We start from the raw sequence: 21,422 nt of genomic DNA, 5'->3' as shown, positions 1-21,422 counted from the left end.
ATACTGATTTTTCCTGTCTGAATTTGTCGCACAGAAAGTTGCAGGCCAAATATGTGTGACATTTCTGCGACTTTAGCTTCTAGAGCATTTTTACAACATTATACATAGGTGCTGAATACATAAAAAGCGACTGTTCAGCGACAGACAAGTCGCATCGGCTGAAAGTAGGCCAGAATGTCAGTCCATGTTGGAGCAGGTTTAGATACAGTCTAAAGCATAGATCTCAAAGTCTGTGCACAGAATTTAGCAAGGGCCTCGCACCTTCTGATGCATCAGGTAGGTGCACAATAGCATAGCCTAACCCTCTGTACTTTGGTCTATATTGATGCGGGACATAGACAGCCAGCTGATGACCAATCCATTAGTGCAATGGATGGCTGGAAGCATTTGTCTTTGCCTTTGCAATACCACAGAAGCAATGCATGGTCAATGTACAGCAATGACACACCTGTGTGAACAGCCAGGAGACCCCCCCCCCCCATGTTATGTTACATAGTTACATAGTTAGTACGGTCGAAAAAAGACATATGTCCATCACGTTCAACCAGGGAATTAAGGGGTAGGGGTGTGGCGCGATATTGGGGAAGGGATGAGATTTTATATTTCTTCATAAGCATTAATCTTATTTTGTCAATTAGGAACATTCAGCACCCACCCGCTATCAAGGCAGCTGCCTATCATGTCATGCCCTACCTGCACAGGTGTGCTGGCTACTCAAATGATCCAATTAAGGAGGCCATTTAGTCAGCAGCAGCAGAAGTCCTGTGCCTGGACGCTCCAACAGGGGCCAGACACAAGCAGAAGCAGCAGCAGCACCACCTTTTGTTTTTTGGCTGCAGCAGCAGCAAGGCCCACAGGGCTGGCTAGCTGGCTAGCCAGCAAGCAGGTAGCAATGAAAGTAGGAATCTTTCTTTTTAACCCTGTAAGGGGGTGGTGCACTGTACCCGAAGATACTGCCATATCGGGTCAATGCATAGGGCGACGGAAGCAAGCTTCGAAATCGGCCCCCGTTCTCAAAAATCCATTTAATATATGGTCCCCAGATAGGGGACGTATCAGATATTAAACTGATAAGAACAGATACTACACTTGATCTTAGCCAAAAGGCCGAGAAGCGATAACCGTGAAAGGGGCGGGCCCAACAAGGTCCCCTTCATGGGCACTATCACTGCTTGCTGTCAGGGAGGCTGCCAGACAATTTTCCATGCACACTCTGGGCTGGGGGGCAGTCAACCACCAGTACACACAGCAGAACCTAAACCCATACCATTATTGCTAAGCAGCAAGACAGGGGCCCATTGCACTCCCACGGGGCCTTTTTAAATGCAATCCATAACCCGGATTTGCCAGGAACCCTTCTTACTCCTCCTACTTGCATGTGACACTGGGCTTAGGATCTGCATAGGAAACACACACACAAGCACACACCTACCTTTGTTGCCTGCAGATGCCTCCTTGGCTGTCCCCAAACGGTATCAAACCAACACCCACGGGAAGCTGTAAGCATAGAGGACATGCCTGCACCCCATTGGACTTACCTGTGTGGGTTAAATCCGGGTTATTTGACAACCTATGGCGGTGATGGTTCTGCTCAGGCAGAGCAGTGCTGATGCTCCTCATAAAGCTGTCGCTGCTGTGAAGGTTCTAGGTGACATCACAAATCCCTTTGGTTACATACACAACAAAGCTGGGTTGTTGTTGTTTACACTCTGCAAGGCCTGTGGAAGTGAGTGACATCATAGCACTGTAGTTCTGAGGGTTCAAGATGGATGCAACAATCTCCTGTTGCTTCTATGAAGGCCGTAATAGACGACATCACCAAACAGCTCCATAGTCACATACACAGCAAAGGAGAGATGTTGTTTACACCTAGTGATGTCAGTGGTATTGAGTGACATCACAGCACAGTGCTAAGGCTCCTGGGCCTGGACACAGCAGCGGCTGCAATATCTCAACGGAGAATACGTTTATATCTATATGTGTGTGTGCGCATATATATATATATATATATATATATATATATATATATATATATATATATATATATTTCTCCGCCGAAATCACTTTTAAACCCATTTCCACCTTTTTTTCCCTTCTCTTCCTCTTACTTTTTTTTCACGTTTTTTTACGTTTTTCTCCTTTTCGCCTCTTTTCTGGGCGTATTATTCTTCTTTTTCTTCTTTTTTTTCGTCTAATGCATACCCCATCAGTGCAGCAATGCTTATTCAATACCGCCAGCAGATGGAGACACTGGGGGATAATTTTCTAAGGATTTATACTGATTTTTCCTGTCTGAATTTGTCGCACAGAAAGTTGCAGGCCAAATATGTGTGACATTTCTGCGACTTTAGCTTCTAGAGCATTTTTACAACATTATACATAGGTGCTGAATACATAAAAAGCGACTGTTCAGCGACAGACAAGTCGCATCGGCTGAAAGTAGGCCAGAATGTCAGTCCATGTTGGAGCAGGTTTAGATACAGTCTAAAGCATAGATCTCAAAGTCTGTGCACAGAATTTAGCAAGGGCCTCGCACCTTCTGATGCATCAGGTAGGTGCACAATAGCATAGCCTAACCCTCTGTACTTTGGTCTATATTGATGCGGGACATAGACAGCCAGCTGATGACCAATCCATTAGTGCAATGGATGGCTGGAAGCATTTGTCTTTGCCTTTGCAATACCACAGAAGCAATGCATGGTCAATGTACAGCAATGACACACCTGTGTGAACAGCCAGGAGACCCCCCCCCCCCCATGTTATGTTACATAGTTACATAGTTAGTACGGTCGAAAAAAGACATATGTCCATCACGTTCAACCAGGGAATTAAGGGGTAGGGGTGTGGCGCGATATTGGGGAAGGGATGAGATTTTATATTTCTTCATAAGCATTAATCTTATTTTGTCAATTAGGAACATTCAGCACCCACCCGCTATCAAGGCAGCTGCCTATCATGTCATGCCCTACCTGCACAGGTGTGCTGGCTACTCAAATGATCCAATTAAGGAGGCCATTTAGTCAGCAGCAGCAGAAGTCCTGTGCCTGGACGCTCCAACAGGGGCCAGACACAAGCAGAAGCAGAAGCAGCAGAAGCAGCAGCAGCACCACCTTTTGTTTTTTGGCTGCAGCAGCAGCAAGGCCCACAGGGCTGGCTAGCTGGCTAGCCAGCAAGCAGGTAGCAATGAAAGTAGGAATCTTTCTTTTTAACCCTGTAAGGGGGTGGTGCACTGTACCCGAAGATACTGCCATATCGGGTCAATGCATAGGGCGACGGAAGCAAGCTTCGAAATCGGCCCCCGTTCTCAAAAATCCATTTAATATATGGTCCCCAGATAGGGGACGTATCAGATATTAAACTGATAAGAACAGATACTACACTTGATCTTAGCCAAAAGGCCGAGAAGCGATAACCGTGAAAGGGGCGGGCCCAACAAGGTCCCCTTCATGGGCACTATCACTGCTTGCTGTCAGGGAGGCTGCCAGACAATTTTCCATGCACACTCTGGGCTGGGGGGCAGTCAACCACCAGTACACACAGCAGAACCTAAACCCATACCATTATTGCTAAGCAGCAAGACAGGGGCCCATTGCACTCCCACGGGGCCTTTTTAAATGCAATCCATAACCCGGATTTGCCAGGAACCCTTCTTACTCCTCCTACTTGCATGTGACACTGGGCTTAGGATCTGCATAGGAAACACACACACAAGCACACACCTACCTTTGTTGCCTGCAGATGCCTCCTTGGCTGTCCCCAAACGGTATCAAACCAACACCCACGGGAAGCTGTAAGCATAGAGGACATGCCTGCACCCCATTGGACTTACCTGTGTGGGTTAAATCCGGGTTATTTGACAACCTATGGCGGTGATGGTTCTGCTCAGGCAGAGCAGTGCTGATGCTCCTCATAAAGCTGTCGCTGCTGTGAAGGTTCTAGGTGACATCACAAATCCCTTTGGTTACATACACAACAAAGCTGGGTTGTTGTTGTTTACACTCTGCAAGGCCTGTGGAAGTGAGTGACATCATAGCACTGTAGTTCTGAGGGTTCAAGATGGATGCAACAATCTCCTGTTGCTTCTATGAAGGCCGTAATAGACGACATCACCAAACAGCTCCATAGTCACATACACAGCAAAGGAGAGATGTTGTTTACACCTAGTGATGTCAGTGGTATTGAGTGACATCACAGCACAGTGCTAAGGCTCCTGGGCCTGGACACAGCAGCGGCTGCAATATCTCAACGGAGAATACGTTTATATCTATATGTGTGTGTGCGCATATATATATATATATATATATATATATATATATATATATATATATTTCTCCGCCGAAATCACTTTTAAACCCATTTCCACCTTTTTTTCCCTTCTCTTCCTCTTACTTTTTTTTCACGTTTTTTTACGTTTTTCTCCTTTTCGCCTCTTTTCTGGGCGTATTATTCTTCTTTTTCTTCTTTTTTTTCGTCTAATGCATACCCCATCAGTGCAGCAATGCTTATTCAATACCGCCAGCAGATGGAGACACTGGGGGATAATTTTCTAAGGATTTATACTGATTTTTCCTGTCTGAATTTGTCGCACAGAAAGTTGCAGGCCAAATATGTGTGACATTTCTGCGACTTTAGCTTCTAGAGCATTTTTACAACATTATACATAGGTGCTGAATACATAAAAAGCGACTGTTCAGCGACAGACAAGTCGCATCGGCTGAAAGTAGGCCAGAATGTCAGTCCATGTTGGAGCAGGTTTAGATACAGTCTAAAGCATAGATCTCAAAGTCTGTGCACAGAATTTAGCAAGGGCCTCGCACCTTCTGATGCATCAGGTAGGTGCACAATAGCATAGCCTAACCCTCTGTACTTTGGTCTATATTGATGCGGGACATAGACAGCCAGCTGATGACCAATCCATTAGTGCAATGGATGGCTGGAAGCATTTGTCTTTGCCTTTGCAATACCACAGAAGCAATGCATGGTCAATGTACAGCAATGACACACCTGTGTGAACAGCCAGGAGACCCCCCCCCCCCATGTTATGTTACATAGTTACATAGTTAGTACGGTCGAAAAAAGACATATGTCCATCACGTTCAACCAGGGAATTAAGGGGTAGGGGTGTGGCGCGATATTGGGGAAGGGATGAGATTTTATATTTCTTCATAAGCATTAATCTTATTTTGTCAATTAGGAACATTCAGCACCCACCCGCTATCAAGGCAGCTGCCTATCATGTCATGCCCTACCTGCACAGGTGTGCTGGCTACTCAAATGATCCAATTAAGGAGGCCATTTAGTCAGCAGCAGCAGAAGTCCTGTGCCTGGACGCTCCAACAGGGGCCAGACACAAGCAGAAGCAGAAGCAGCAGAAGCAGCAGCAGCACCACCTTTTGTTTTTTGGCTGCAGCAGCAGCAAGGCCCACAGGGCTGGCTAGCTGGCTAGCCAGCAAGCAGGTAGCAATGAAAGTAGGAATCTTTCTTTTTAACCCTGTAAGGGGGTGGTGCACTGTACCCGAAGATACTGCCATATCGGGTCAATGCATAGGGCGACGGAAGCAAGCTTCGAAATCGGCCCCCGTTCTCAAAAATCCATTTAATATATGGTCCCCAGATAGGGGACGTATCAGATATTAAACTGATAAGAACAGATACTACACTTGATCTTAGCCAAAAGGCCGAGAAGCGATAACCGTGAAAGGGGCGGGCCCAACAAGGTCCCCTTCATGGGCACTATCACTGCTTGCTGTCAGGGAGGCTGCCAGACAATTTTCCATGCACACTCTGGGCTGGGGGGCAGTCAACCACCAGTACACACAGCAGAACCTAAACCCATACCATTATTGCTAAGCAGCAAGACAGGGGCCCATTGCACTCCCACGGGGCCTTTTTAAATGCAATCCATAACCCGGATTTGCCAGGAACCCTTCTTACTCCTCCTACTTGCATGTGACACTGGGCTTAGGATCTGCATAGGAAACACACACACAAGCACACACCTACCTTTGTTGCCTGCAGATGCCTCCTTGGCTGTCCCCAAACGGTATCAAACCAACACCCACGGGAAGCTGTAAGCATAGAGGACATGCCTGCACCCCATTGGACTTACCTGTGTGGGTTAAATCCGGGTTATTTGACAACCTATGGCGGTGATGGTTCTGCTCAGGCAGAGCAGTGCTGATGCTCCTCATAAAGCTGTCGCTGCTGTGAAGGTTCTAGGTGACATCACAAATCCCTTTGGTTACATACACAACAAAGCTGGGTTGTTGTTGTTTACACTCTGCAAGGCCTGTGGAAGTGAGTGACATCATAGCACTGTAGTTCTGAGGGTTCAAGATGGATGCAACAATCTCCTGTTGCTTCTATGAAGGCCGTAATAGACGACATCACCAAACAGCTCCATAGTCACATACACAGCAAAGGAGAGATGTTGTTTACACCTAGTGATGTCAGTGGTATTGAGTGACATCACAGCACAGTGCTAAGGCTCCTGGGCCTGGACACAGCAGCGGCTGCAATATCTCAACGGAGAATACGTTTATATCTATATGTGTGTGTGCGCATATATATATATATATATATATATATATATATATATATATATATTTCTCCGCCGAAATCACTTTTAAACCCATTTCCACCTTTTTTTCCCTTCTCTTCCTCTTACTTTTTTTTCACGTTTTTTTACGTTTTTCTCCTTTTCGCCTCTTTTCTGGGCGTATTATTCTTCTTTTTCTTCTTTTTTTTCGTCTAATGCATACCCCATCAGTGCAGCAATGCTTATTCAATACCGCCAGCAGATGGAGACACTGGGGGATAATTTTCTAAGGATTTATACTGATTTTTCCTGTCTGAATTTGTCGCACAGAAAGTTGCAGGCCAAATATGTGTGACATTTCTGCGACTTTAGCTTCTAGAGCATTTTTACAACATTATACATAGGTGCTGAATACATAAAAAGCGACTGTTCAGCGACAGACAAGTCGCATCGGCTGAAAGTAGGCCAGAATGTCAGTCCATGTTGGAGCAGGTTTAGATACAGTCTAAAGCATAGATCTCAAAGTCTGTGCACAGAATTTAGCAAGGGCCTCGCACCTTCTGATGCATCAGGTAGGTGCACAATAGCATAGCCTAACCCTCTGTACTTTGGTCTATATTGATGCGGGACATAGACAGCCAGCTGATGACCAATCCATTAGTGCAATGGATGGCTGGAAGCATTTGTCTTTGCCTTTGCAATACCACAGAAGCAATGCATGGTCAATGTACAGCAATGACACACCTGTGTGAACAGCCAGGAGACCCCCCCCCCCCATGTTATGTTACATAGTTACATAGTTAGTACGGTCGAAAAAAGACATATGTCCATCACGTTCAACCAGGGAATTAAGGGGTAGGGGTGTGGCGCGATATTGGGGAAGGGATGAGATTTTATATTTCTTCATAAGCATTAATCTTATTTTGTCAATTAGGAACATTCAGCACCCACCCGCTATCAAGGCAGCTGCCTATCATGTCATGCCCTACCTGCACAGGTGTGCTGGCTACTCAAATGATCCAATTAAGGAGGCCATTTAGTCAGCAGCAGCAGAAGTCCTGTGCCTGGACGCTCCAACAGGGGCCAGACACAAGCAGAAGCAGAAGCAGCAGAAGCAGCAGCAGCACCACCTTTTGTTTTTTGGCTGCAGCAGCAGCAAGGCCCACAGGGCTGGCTAGCTGGCTAGCCAGCAAGCAGGTAGCAATGAAAGTAGGAATCTTTCTTTTTAACCCTGTAAGGGGGTGGTGCACTGTACCCGAAGATACTGCCATATCGGGTCAATGCATAGGGCGACGGAAGCAAGCTTCGAAATCGGCCCCCGTTCTCAAAAATCCATTTAATATATGGTCCCCAGATAGGGGACGTATCAGATATTAAACTGATAAGAACAGATTTTTTACTTTTTATCTAAAGCCGAGGAACGTGCTTTCGATTCACCCAAAGTGCAAGAAAAAGTGCAAACGTGTTACACTAAAAAAACGTGCACAAAGGATGCGGTCTATCGCAAGCCCTTCTCCGATAGGAGAGAGGCCCCCCAACAAACCTTACCCTTCGCCTCCGGACCAAAAGGTACCTGCGAGGTTCCAGGTTCGATGTCCCTTTTCGCCGAAGCTACTAGGGGACCACAAATGCTCCCGGCATCCCCCTTGGCGTTAGCCAAGGTATCTGCCCGCAGAGCCGATTACGGTAGGTACCCTGCGAAGCAGGAGTACCCGGGGTGTTTGCAGGGAGGTGCGGAACCTAATGGCCACACACACCTCCCCTAGACCGCCAGGAGGGACACCCAGAAGGGCTACCGCATCCTGACAAATCCTGTGAACACACAACACGCAAAAAGTGACACAGTGAGACAAAAAATAAATAAATAAGTGAATGTGTGCAGATATACTGCCCGGACATCCGGCCGGATCTATAAAAATTTCTCTGATCCTAGCCAGAAGGCCGGGAATCAAGAGGTGAGTGCCACAAGGTGAAGAGATTATGGTGCCCGTGCTTCAACTCAGTGAGCCTATTCTCCCAGTGAGTTTCGGCACCTCGGGGTCACCACTCCCCGAGGCACAAAAGTACCTCGGCTCTAGACCCTCTCAGCCTCATGGCGAGACCCGGAGGGAACAGGTCACATCGGGGCAGCCGTCGAGCTGATTCCTCAGAACCAGCCCCGGAAAGCCCTGGTACACCTGCATCCTCCATGCAGCACCCATCCCCACCAGCATGAAAACTGATAAGAACAGATACTACACTTGATCTTAGCCAAAAGGCCGAGAAGCGATAACCGTGAAAGGGGCGGGCCCAACAAGGTCCCCTTCATGGGCACTATCACTGCTTGCTGTCAGGGAGGCTGCCAGACAATTTTCCATGCACACTCTGGGCTGGGGGGCAGTCAACCACCAGTACACACAGCAGAACCTAAACCCATACCATTATTGCTAAGCAGCAAGACAGGGGCCCATTGCACTCCCACGGGGCCTTTTTAAATGCAATCCATAACCCGGATTTGCCAGGAACCCTTCTTACTCCTCCTACTTGCATGTGACACTGGGCTTAGGATCTGCATAGGAAACACACACACAAGCACACACCTACCTTTGTTGCCTGCAGATGCCTCCTTGGCTGTCCCCAAACGGTATCAAACCAACACCCACGGGAAGCTGTAAGCATAGAGGACATGCCTGCACCCCATTGGACTTACCTGTGTGGGTTAAATCCGGGTTATTTGACAACCTATGGCGGTGATGGTTCTGCTCAGGCAGAGCAGTGCTGATGCTCCTCATAAAGCTGTCGCTGCTGTGAAGGTTCTAGGTGACATCACAAATCCCTTTGGTTACATACACAACAAAGCTGGGTTGTTGTTGTTTACACTCTGCAAGGCCTGTGAAAGTGAGTGACATCATAGCACTGTAGTTCTGAGGGTTCAAGATGGATGCAACAATCTCCTGTTGCTTCTATGAAGGCCGTAATAGACGACATCACCAAACAGCTCCATAGTCACATACACAGCAAAGGAGAGATGTTGTTTACACCTAGTGATGTCAGTGGTATTGAGTGACATCACAGCACAGTGCTAAGGCTCCTGGGCCTGGACACAGCAGCGGCTGCAATATCTCAACGGAGAATACGTTTATATCTATATGTGTGTGTGCGCATATATATATATATATATATATATATATATATATATATTTCTCCGCCGAAATCACTTTTAAACCCATTTCCACCTTTTTTTCCCTTCTCTTCCTCTTACTTTTTTTTCACGTTTTTTTACGTTTTTCTCCTTTTCGCCTCTTTTCTGGGCGTATTATTCTTCTTTTTCTTCTTTTTTTTCGTCTAATGCATACCCCATCAGTGCAGCAATGCTTATTCAATACCGCCAGCAGATGGAGACACTGGGGGATAATTTTCTAAGGATTTATACTGATTTTTCCTGTCTGAATTTGTCGCACAGAAAGTTGCAGGCCAAATATGTGTGACATTTCTGCGACTTTAGCTTCTAGAGCATTTTTACAACATTATACATAGGTGCTGAATACATAAAAAGCGACTGTTCAGCGACAGACAAGTCGCATCGGCTGAAAGTAGGCCAGAATGTCAGTCCATGTTGGAGCAGGTTTAGATACAGTCTAAAGCATAGATCTCAAAGTCTGTGCACAGAATTTAGCAAGGGCCTCGCACCTTCTGATGCATCAGGTAGGTGCACAATAGCATAGCCTAACCCTCTGTACTTTGGTCTATATTGATGCGGGACATAGACAGCCAGCTGATGACCAATCCATTAGTGCAATGGATGGCTGGAAGCATTTGTCTTTGCCTTTGCAATACCACAGAAGCAATGCATGGTCAATGTACAGCAATGACACACCTGTGTGAACAGCCAGGAGACCCCCCCCCCCATGTTATGTTACATAGTTACATAGTTAGTACGGTCGAAAAAAGACATATGTCCATCACGTTCAACCAGGGAATTAAGGGGTAGGGGTGTGGCGCGATATTGGGGAAGGGATGAGATTTTATATTTCTTCATAAGCATTAATCTTATTTTGTCAATTAGGAACATTCAGCACCCACCCGCTATCAAGGCAGCTGCCTATCATGTCATGCCCTACCTGCACAGGTGTGCTGGCTACTCAAATGATCCAATTAAGGAGGCCATTTAGTCAGCAGCAGCAGAAGTCCTGTGCCTGGACGCTCCAACAGGGGCCAGACACAAGCAGAAGCAGAAGCAGCAGAAGCAGCAGCAGCACCACCTTTTGTTTTTTGGCTGCAGCAGCAGCAAGGCCCACAGGGCTGGCTAGCTGGCTAGCCAGCAAGCAGGTAGCAATGAAAGTAGGAATCTTTCTTTTTAACCCTGTAAGGGGGTGGTGCACTGTACCCGAAGATACTGCCATATCGGGTCAATGCATAGGGCGACGGAAGCAAGCTTCGAAATCGGCCCCCGTTCTCAAAAATCCATTTAATATATGGTCCCCAGATAGGGGACGTATCAGATATTAAACTGATAAGAACAGATACTACACTTGATCTTAGCCAAAAGGCCGAGAAGCGATAACCGTGAAAGGGGCGGGCCCAACAAGGTCCCCTTCATGGGCACTATCACTGCTTGCTGTCAGGGAGGCTGCCAGACAATTTTCCATGCACACTCTGGGCTGGGGGGCAGTCAACCACCAGTACACACAGCAGAACCTAAACCCATACCATTATTGCTAAGCAGCAAGACAGGGGCCCATTGCACTCCCACGGGGCCTTTTTAAATGCAATCCATAACCCGGATTTGCCAGGAACCCTTCTTACTCCTCCTACTTGCATGTGACACTGGGCTTAGGATCTGCATAGGAAACACACACACAAGCACACACCTACCTTTGTTGCCTGCAGATGCCTCCTTGGCTGTCCCCAAACGGTATCAAACCAACACCCACGGGAAGCTGTAAGCATAGAGGACATGCCTGCACCCCATTGGACTTACCTGTGTGGGTTAAATCCGGGTTATTTGACAACCTATGGCGGTGATGGTTCTGCTCAGGCAGAGCAGTGCTGATGCTCCTCATAAAGCTGTCGCTGCTGTGAAGGTTCTAGGTGACATCACAAATCCCTTTGGTTACATACACAACAAAGCTGGGTTGTTGTTGTTTACACTCTGCAAGGCCTGTGGAAGTGAGTGACATCATAGCACTGTAGTTCTGAGGGTTCAAGATGGATGCAACAATCTCCTGTTGCTTCTATGAAGGCCGTAATAGACGACATCACCAAACAGCTCCATAGTCACATACACAGCAAAGGAGAGATGTTGTTTACACCTAGTGATGTCAGTGGTATTGAGTGACATCACAGCACAGTGCTAAGGCTCCTGGGCCTGGACACAGCAGCGGCTGCAATATCTCAACGGAGAATACGTTTATATCTATATGTGTGTGTGCGCATATATATATATATATATATATATATATATATATATATATATTTCTCCGCCGAAATCACTTTTAAACCCATTTCCACCTTTTTTTCCCTTCTCTTCCTCTTACTTTTTTTTCACGTTTTTTTACGTTTTTCTCCTTTTCGCCTCTTTTCTGGGCGTATTATTCTTCTTTTTCTTCTTTTTTTTCGTCTAATGCATACCCCATCAGTGCAGCAATGCTTATTCAATACCGCCAGCAGATGGAGACACTGGGGGATAATTTTCTAAGGATTTATACTGATTTTTCCTGTCTGAATTTGTCGCACAGAAAGTTGCAGGCCAAATATGTGTGACATTTCTGCGACTTTAGCTTCTAGAGCATTTTTACAACATTATACATAGGTGCTGAATACATAAAAAGCGACTGTTCAGCGACAGACAAGTCGCATCGGCTGAAAGTAGGCCAGAATGTCAGTCCATGTTGGAGCAGGTTTAGATACAGTCTAAAGCATAGATCTCAAAGTCTGTGCACAGAATTTAGCAAGGGCCTCGCACCTTCTGATGCATCAGGTAGGTGCACAATAGCATAGCCTAACCCTCTGTACTTTGGTCTATATTGATGCGGGACATAGACAGCCAGCTGATGACCAATCCATTAGTGCAATGGATGGCTGGAAGCATTTGTCTTTGCCTTTGCAATACCACAGAAGCAATGCATGGTCAATGTACAGCAATGACACACCTGTGTGAACAGCCAGGAGACCCCCCCCCCCCATGTTATGTTACATAGTTACATAGTTAGTACGGTCGAAAAAAGACATATGTCCATCACGTTCAACCAGGGAATTAAGGGGTAGGGGTGTGGCGCGATATTGGGGAAGGGATGAGATTTTATATTTCTTCATAAGCATTAATCTTATTTTGTCAATTAGGAACATTCAGCACCCACCCGCTATCAAGGCAGCTGCCTATCATGTCATGCCCTACCTGCACAGGTGTGCTGGCTACTCAAATGATCCAATTAAGGAGGCCATTTAGTCAGCAGCAGCAGAAGTCCTGTGCCTGGACGCTCCAACAGGGGCCAGACACAAGCAGAAGCAGAAGCAGCAGAAGCAGCAGCAGCACCACCTTTTGTTTTTTGGCTGCAGCAGCAGCAAGGCCCACAGGGCTGGCTAGCTGGCTAGCCAGCAAGCAGGTAGCAATGAAAGTAGGAATCTTTCTTTTTAACCCTGTAAGGGGGTGGTGCACTGTACCCGAAGATACTGCCATATCGGGTCAATGCATAGGGCGACGGAAGCAAGCTTCGAAATCGGCCCCCGTTCTCAAAAATCCATTTAATATATGGTCCCCAGATAGGGGACGTATCAGATATTAAACTGATAAGAACAGATACTACACTTGATCTTAGCCAAAAGGCCGAGAAGCGATAACCGTGAAAGGGGCGGGCCCAACAAGGTCCCCTTCATGGGCACTATCACTGCTTGCTGTCAGGGAGGCTGCCAGACAATTTTCCATGCACACTCTGGGCTGGGGGGCAGTCAACCACCAGTACACACAGCAGAACCTAAACCCATACCATTATTGCTAAGCAGCAAGACAGGGGCCCATTGCACTCCCACGGGGCCTTTTTAAATGCAATCCATAACCCGGATTTGCCAGGAACCCTTCTTACTCCTCCTACTTGCATGTGACACTGGGCTTAGGATCTGCATAGGAAACACACACACAAGCACACACCTACCTTTGTTGCCTGCAGATGCCTCCTTGGCTGTCCCCAAACGGTATCAAACCAACACCCACGGGAAGCTGTAAGCATAGAGGACATGCCTGCACCCCATTGGACTTACCTGTGTGGGTTAAATCCGGGTTATTTGACAACCTATGGCGGTGATGGTTCTGCTCAGGCAGAGCAGTGCTGATGCTCCTCATAAAGCTGTCGCTGCTGTGAAGGTTCTAGGTGACATCACAAATCCCTTTGGTTACATACACAACAAAGCTGGGTTGTTGTTGTTTACACTCTGCAAGGCCTGTGGAAGTGAGTGACATCATAGCACTGTAGTTCTGAGGGTTCAAGATGGATGCAACAATCTCCTGTTGCTTCTATGAAGGCCATAATAGACGACATCACCAAACAGCTCCATAGTCACATACACAGCAAAGGAGAGATGTTGTTTACACCTAGTGATGTCAGTGGTATTGAGTGACATCACAGCACAGTGCTAAGGCTCCTGGGCCTGGACACAGCAGCGGCTGCAATATCTCAACGGAGAATACGTTTATATCTATATGTGTGTGTGCGCATATATATATATATATATATATATATATATATATATATATATATATATATATTTCTCCGCCGAAATCACTTTTAAACCCATTTCCACCTTTTTTTCCCTTCTCTTCCTCTTACTTTTTTTTCACGTTTTTTTACGTTTTTCTCCTTTTCGCCTCTTTTCTGGGCGTATTATTCTTCTTTTTCTTCTTTTTTTTCGTCTAATGCATACCCCATCAGTGCAGCAATGCTTATTCAATACCGCCAGCAGATGGAGACACTGGGGGATAATTTTCTAAGGATTTATACTGATTTTTCCTGTCTGAATTTGTCGCACAGAAAGTTGCAGGCCAAATATGTGTGACATTTCTGCGACTTTAGCTTCTAGAGCATTTTTACAACATTATACATAGGTGCTGAATACATAAAAAGCGACTGTTCAGCGACAGACAAGTCGCATCGGCTGAAAGTAGGCCAGAATGTCAGTCCATGTTGGAGCAGGTTTAGATACAGTCTAAAGCATAGATCTCAAAGTCTGTGCACAGAATTTAGCAAGGGCCTCGCACCTTCTGATGCATCAGGTAGGTGCACAATAGCATAGCCTAACCCTCTGTACTTTGGTCTATATTGATGCGGGACATAGACAGCCAGCTGATGACCAATCCATTAGTGCAATGGATGGCTGGAAGCATTTGTCTTTGCCTTTGCAATACCACAGAAGCAATGCATGGTCAATGTACAGCAATGACACACCTGTGTGAACAGCCAGGAGACCCCCCCCCCCCATGTTATGTTACATAGTTACATAGTTAGTACGGTCGAAAAAAGACATATGTCCATCACGTTCAACCAGGGAATTAAGGGGTAGGGGTGTGGCGCGATATTGGGGAAGGGATGAGATTTTATATTTCTTCATAAGCATTAATCTTATTTTGTCAATTAGGAACATTCAGCACCCACCCGCTATCAAGGCAGCTGCCTATCATGTCATGCCCTACCTGCACAGGTGTGCTGGCTACTCAAATGATCCAATTAAGGAGGCCATTTAGTCAGCAGCAGCAGAAGTCCTGTGCCTGGACGCTCCAACAGGGGCCAGACACAAGCAGAAGCAGAAGCAGCAGAAGCAGCAGCAGCACCACCTTTTGTTTTTTGGCTGCAGCAGCAGCAAGGCCCACAGGGCTGGCTAGCTGGCTAGCCAGCAAGCAGGTAGCAATGAAAGTAGGAATCTTTCTTTTTAACCCTGTAAGGGGGTGGTGCACTGTACCCGAAGATACTGCCATATCGGGTCAATGCATAGGGCGACGGAAGCAAGCTTCGAAATCGGCCCCCGTTCTCAAAAATCCATTTAATATATGGTCCCCAGATAGGGGACGTATCAGATATTAAACTGATAAGAACAGATTTTTTTTTTTTTTTTTTTTTTTAAAGCCGAGGAACGTGCTTTCGATTCACCCAAAGTGCAAGAAAAAGTGCAAACGTGTTACACTAAAAAAACGTGCACAAAGGATGCGGTCTATCGCAAGCCCTTCTCCGATAGGAGAGAGGCCCCCCAACAAACCTTACCCTTCGCCTCCGGACCAAAAGGTACCTGCGAGGTTCCAGGTTCGATGTCCCTTTTCGCCGAAGCTACTAGGGGACCACAAATGCTCCCGGCATCCCCCTTGGCGTTAGCCAAGGTATCTGCCCGCAGAGCCGATTACGGTAGGTACCCTGCCAAAGCAGGAGTACCCGGGGTGTTTGCAGGGAGGTGCGGAACCTAATGGCCACACACACCTCCCCTAGACCGCCAGGAGGGACACCCAGAAGGGCTACCGCATCCTGACAAATCCTGTGAACACACAACACGCAAAAAGTGACACAGTGAAACAAAAAAAGAAATAAATAAGTGAATGTGTGCAGATATACTGCCCAGACATCCGGCCGGATCTATAAAAATTTCTCTGATCCTAGCCAGAAGGCCGGGAATCAAGAGGTGAGTGCCACAAGGTGAAGAGATTATGGTGCCCGTGCTTCAACTCAGTGAGTCTATTCTCCCAGTGAGTTTCGGCACCTCGGGGTCACCACTCCCCGAGGCACAAAAGTACCTCGGCTCTAGACCCTCTCAGCCTCATGGCGAGACCCGGAGGGAACAGGTCACATCGGGGCAGCCGTCGAGCTGATTCCTCAGAACCAGCCCCGGAAAGCCCTGGTACACCTGCATCCTCCATGCAGCACCCATCCCCACCAGCCCCATACCGGCGTTACTGTACACCGGCATGAAAAACTGATAAGAACAGATACTACACTTGATCTTAGCCAAAAGGCCGAGAAGCGATAACCGTGAAAGGGGCGGGCCCAACAAGGTCCCCTTCATGGGCACTATCACTGCTTGCTGTCAGGGAGGCTGCCAGACAATTTTCCATGCACACTCTGGGCTGGGGGGCAGTCAACCACCAGTACACACAGCAGAACCTAAACCCATACCATTATTGCTAAGCAGCAAGACAGGGGCCCATTGCACTCCCACGGGGCCTTTTTAAATGCAATCCATAACCCGGATTTGCCAGGAACCCTTCTTACTCCTCCTACTTGCATGTGACACTGGGCTTAGGATCTGCATAGGAAACACACACACAAGCACACACCTACCTTTGTTGCCTGCAGATGCCTCCTTGGCTGTCCCCAAACGGTATCAAACCAACACCCACGGGAAGCTGTAAGCATAGAGGACATGCCTGCACCCCATTGGACTTACCTGTGTGGGTTAAATCCGGGTTATTTGACAACCTATGGCGGTGATGGTTCTGCTCAGGCAGAGCAGTGCTGATGCTCCTCATAAAGCTGTCGCTGCTGTGAAGGTTCTAGGTGACATCACAAATCCCTTTGGTTACATACACAACAAAGCTGGGTTGTTGTTGTTTACACTCTGCAAGGCCTGTGGAAGTGAGTGACATCATAGCACTGTAGTTCTGAGGGTTCAAGATGGATGCAACAATCTCCTGTTGCTTCTATGAAGGCCGTAATAGACGACATCACCAAACAGCTCCATAGTCACATACACAGCAAAGGAGAGATGTTGTTTACACCTAGTGATGTCAGTGGTATTGAGTGACATCACAGCACAGTGCTAAGGCTCCTGGGCCTGGACACAGCAGCGGCTGCAATATCTCAACGGAGAATACGTTTATATCTATATGTGTGTGTGCGCATATATATATATATATATATATATATATATATATATATATATATATTTCTCCGCCGAAATCACTTTTAAACCCATTTCCACCTTTTTTTCCCTTCTCTTCCTCTTACTTTTTTTTCACGTTTTTTTACGTTTTTCTCCTTTTCGCCTCTTTTCTGGGCGTATTATTCTTCTTTTTCTTCTTTTTTTTCGTCTAATGCATACCCCATCAGTGCAGCAATGCTTATTCAATACCGCCAGCAGATGGAGACACTGGGGGATAATTTTCTAAGGATTTATACTGATTTTTCCTGTCTGAATTTGTCGCACAGAAAGTTGCAGGCCAAATATGTGTGACATTTCTGCGACTTTAGCTTCTAGAGCATTTTTACAACATTATACATAGGTGCTGAATACATAAAAAGCGACTGTTCAGCGACAGACAAGTCGCATCGGCTGAAAGTAGGCCAGAATGTCAGTCCATGTTGGAGCAGGTTTAGATACAGTCTAAAGCATAGATCTCAAAGTCTGTGCACAGAATTTAGCAAGGGCCTCGCACCTTCTGATGCATCAGGTAGGTGCACAATAGCATAGCCTAACCCTCTGTACTTTGGTCTATATTGATGCGGGACATAGACAGCCAGCTGATGACCAATCCATTAGTGCAATGGATGGCTGGAAGCATTTGTCTTTGCCTTTGCAATACCACAGAAGCAATGCATGGTCAATGTACAGCAATGACACACCTGTGTGAACAGCCAGGAGACCCCCCCCCCCATGTTATGTTACATAGTTACATAGTTAGTACGGTCGAAAAAAGACATATGTCCATCACGTTCAACCAGGGAATTAAGGGGTAGGGGTGTGGCGCGATATTGGGGAAGGGATGAGATTTTATATTTCTTCATAAGCATTAATCTTATTTTGTCAATTAGGAACATTCAGCACCCACCCGCTATCAAGGCAGCTGCCTATCATGTCATGCCCTACCTGCACAGGTGTGCTGGCTACTCAAATGATCCAATTAAGGAGGCCATTTAGTCAGCAGCAGCAGAAGTCCTGTGCCTGGACGCTCCAACAGGGGCCAGACACAAGCAGAAGCAGAAGCAGCAGAAGCAGCAGCAGCACCACCTTTTGTTTTTTGGCTGCAGCAGCAGCAAGGCCCACAGGGCTGGCTAGCTGGCTAGCCAGCAAGCAGGTAGCAATGAAAGTAGGAATCTTTCTTTTTAACCCTGTAAGGGGGTGGTGCACTGTACCCGAAGATACTGCCATATCGGGTCAATGCATAGGGCGACGGAAGCAAGCTTCGAAATCGGCCCCCGTTCTCAAAAATCCATTTAATATATGGTCCCCAGATAGGGGACGTATCAGATATTAAACTGATAAGAACAGATTTTTTTTTTTTTTTTTTTTATCTAAAGCCGAGGAACGTGCTTTCGATTCACCCAAAGTGCAAGAAAAAGTGCAAACGTGTTACACTAAAAAAACGTGCACAAAGGATGCGGTCTATCGCAAGCCCTTCTCCGATAGGAGAGAGGCCCCCCAAAAAACCTTACCCTTCGCCTCCGGACCAAAAGGTACCTGCGAGGTTCCAGGTTCGATGTCCCTTTTCGCCGAAGCTACTAGGGGACCACAAATGCTCCCGGCATCCCCCTTGGCGTTAGCCAAGGTATCTGCCCGCAGAGCCGATTACGGTAGGTACCCTGCCAAAGCAGGAGTACCCGGGGTGTTTGCAGGGAGGTGCGGAACCTAATGGCCACACACACCTCCCCTAGACCGCCAGGAGGGACACCCAGAAGGGCTACCGCATCCTGACAAATCCTGTGAACACACAACACGCAAAAAGTGACACAGTGAGACAAAAAATAAATAAATAAGTGAATGTGTGCAGATATACTGCCCGGACATCCGGCCGGATCTATAAAAATTTCTCTGATCCTAGCCAGAAGGCCGGGAATCAAGAGGTGAGTGCCACAAGGTGAAGAGATTATGGTGCCCGTGCTTCAACTCAGTGAGCCTATTCTCCCAGTGAGTTTCGGCACCTCGGGGTCACCACTCCCCGAGGCACAAAAGTACCTCGGCTCTAGACCCTCTCAGCCTCATGGCGAGACCCGGAGGGAACAGGTCACATCGGGGCAGCCGTCGAGCTGATTCCTCAGAACCAGCCCCGGAAAGCCCTGGTACACCTGCATCCTCCATGCAGCACCCATCCCCACCAGCATGAAAACTGATAAGAACAGATACTACACTTGATCTTAGCCAAAAGGCCGAGAAGCGATAACCGTGAAAGGGGCGGGCCCAACAAGGTCCCCTTCATGGGCACTATCACTGCTTGCTGTCAGGGAGGCTGCCAGACAATTTTCCATGCACACTCTGGGCTGGGGGGCAGTCAACCACCAGTACACACAGCAGAACCTAAACCCATACCATTATTGCTAAGCAGCAAGACAGGGGCCCATTGCACTCCCACGGGGCCTTTTTAAATGCAATCCATAACCCGGATTTGCCAGGAACCCTTCTTACTCCTCCTACTTGCATGTGACACTGGGCTTAGGATCTGCATAGGAAACACACACACAAGCACACACCTACCTTTGTTGCCTGCAGATGCCTCCTTGGCTGTCCCCAAACGGTATCAAACCAACACCCACGGGAAGCTGTAAGCATAGAGGACATGCCTGCACCCCATTGGACTTACCTGTGTGGGTTAAATCCGGGTTATTTGACAACCTATGGCGGTGATGGTTCTGCTCAGGCAGAGCAGTGCTGATGCTCCTCATAAAGCTGTCGCTGCTGTGAAGGTTCTAGGTGACATCACAAATCCCTTTGGTTACATACACAACAAAGCTGGGTTGTTGTTGTTTACACTCTGCAAGGCCTGTGGAAGTGAGTGACATCATAGCACTGTAGTTCTGAGGGTTCAAGATGGATGCAACAATCTCCTGTTGCTTCTATGAAGGCCGTAATAGACGACATCACCAAACAGCTCCATAGTCACATACACAGCAAAGGAGAGATGTTGTTTACACCTAGTGATGTCAGTGGTATTGAGTGACATCACAGCACAGTGCTAAGGCTCCTGGGCCTGGACACAGCAGCGGCTGCAATATCTCAACGGAGAATACGTTTATATCTATATGTGTGTGTGCGCATATATATATATATATATATATATATATATATATATATATTTCTCCGCCGAAATCACTTTTAAACCCATTTCCACCTTTTTTTCCCTTCTCTTCCTCTTACTTTTTTTTCACGTTTTTTTACGTTTTTCTCCTTTTCGCCTCTTTTCTGGGCGTATTATTCTTCTTTTTCTTCTTTTTTTTCGTCTAATGCATACCCCATCAGTGCAGCAATGCTTATTCAATACCGCCAGCAGATGGAGACACTGGGGGATAATTTTCTAAGGATTTATACTGATTTTTCCTGTCTGAATTTGTCGCACAGAAAGTTGCAGGCCAAATATGTGTGACATTTCTGCGACTTTAGCTTCTAGAGCATTTTTACAACATTATACATAGGTGCTGAATACATAAAAAGCGACTGTTCAGCGACAGACAAGTCGCATCGGCTGAAAGTAGGCCAGAATGTCAGTCCATGTTGGAGCAGGTTTAGATACAGTCTAAAGCATAGATCTCAAAGTCTGTGCACAGAATTTAGCAAGGGCCTCGCACCTTCTGATGCATCAGGTAGGTGCACAATAGCATAGCCTAACCCTCTGTACTTTGGTCTATATTGATGCGGGACATAGACAGCCAGCTGATGACCAATCCATTAGTGCAATGGATGGCTGGAAGCATTTGTCTTTGCCTTTGCAATACCACAGAAGCAATGCATGGTCAATGTACAGCAATGACACACCTGTGTGAACAGCCAGGAGACCCCCCCCCCCCATGTTATGTTACATAGTTACATAGTTAGTACGGTCGAAAAAAGACATATGTCCATCACGTTCAACCAGGGAATTAAGGGGTAGGGGTGTGGCGCGATATTGGGGAAGGGATGAGATTTTATATTTCTTCATAAGCATTAATCTTATTTTGTCAATTAG

The 21,422-nt window shown here is 46.8% G+C and overlaps 9 non-coding genes and 2 pseudogenes across 9 annotated transcripts; all 11 read right to left on the bottom strand.

The window, feature by feature from the left end:
- Positions 1-928: 928 nt before the first annotated feature.
- On the bottom strand, positions 929-1,119 carry LOC130308746 (U2 spliceosomal RNA). Its single transcript, XR_008857684.1, has one exon. It is a non-coding gene; the product is annotated as a U2 spliceosomal RNA (small nuclear RNA).
- A 2,100-nt stretch (positions 1,120-3,219) lies between these two features.
- Positions 3,220-3,410, bottom strand: LOC130308745 (U2 spliceosomal RNA). Its single transcript, XR_008857683.1, has one exon. It is a non-coding gene; the product is annotated as a U2 spliceosomal RNA (small nuclear RNA).
- Positions 3,411-5,499: 2,089 nt separating this feature from the next.
- Positions 5,500-5,690, bottom strand: LOC130308744 (U2 spliceosomal RNA). Its single transcript, XR_008857682.1, has one exon. It is a non-coding gene; the product is annotated as a U2 spliceosomal RNA (small nuclear RNA).
- A 2,087-nt stretch (positions 5,691-7,777) lies between these two features.
- LOC130308755 (U2 spliceosomal RNA) lies at positions 7,778-7,963 on the bottom strand. Its single transcript, XR_008857693.1, has one exon. It is a non-coding gene; the product is annotated as a U2 spliceosomal RNA (small nuclear RNA).
- Positions 7,964-8,648: 685 nt separating this feature from the next.
- On the bottom strand, positions 8,649-8,808 carry LOC130308761 (U2 spliceosomal RNA; annotated as a pseudogene).
- Positions 8,809-10,888: 2,080 nt separating this feature from the next.
- Positions 10,889-11,079, bottom strand: LOC130308743 (U2 spliceosomal RNA). Its single transcript, XR_008857681.1, has one exon. It is a non-coding gene; the product is annotated as a U2 spliceosomal RNA (small nuclear RNA).
- Positions 11,080-13,164: 2,085 nt separating this feature from the next.
- Positions 13,165-13,355, bottom strand: LOC130308742 (U2 spliceosomal RNA). Its single transcript, XR_008857680.1, has one exon. It is a non-coding gene; the product is annotated as a U2 spliceosomal RNA (small nuclear RNA).
- Positions 13,356-15,450: 2,095 nt separating this feature from the next.
- On the bottom strand, positions 15,451-15,635 carry LOC130308758 (U2 spliceosomal RNA). Its single transcript, XR_008857695.1, has one exon. It is a non-coding gene; the product is annotated as a U2 spliceosomal RNA (small nuclear RNA).
- Positions 15,636-16,329: 694 nt separating this feature from the next.
- Positions 16,330-16,517, bottom strand: LOC130308762 (U2 spliceosomal RNA). Its single transcript, XR_008857697.1, has one exon. It is a non-coding gene; the product is annotated as a U2 spliceosomal RNA (small nuclear RNA).
- A 2,088-nt stretch (positions 16,518-18,605) lies between these two features.
- Positions 18,606-18,791, bottom strand: LOC130308757 (U2 spliceosomal RNA). The gene has a single exon (XR_008857694.1). It is a non-coding gene; the product is annotated as a U2 spliceosomal RNA (small nuclear RNA).
- Positions 18,792-19,484: 693 nt separating this feature from the next.
- LOC130308760 (U2 spliceosomal RNA) lies at positions 19,485-19,644 on the bottom strand (annotated as a pseudogene).
- Positions 19,645-21,422: the final 1,778 nt, after the last annotated feature.

The sequence above is a fragment of the Hyla sarda genome, unplaced genomic scaffold (assembly GCF_029499605.1).
Source record: "Hyla sarda isolate aHylSar1 unplaced genomic scaffold, aHylSar1.hap1 scaffold_1493, whole genome shotgun sequence".
NCBI lineage: Eukaryota > Metazoa > Chordata > Amphibia > Anura > Hylidae > Hyla > Hyla sarda.
This window is presented reverse-complemented; position numbering and strand designations above follow the sequence as displayed.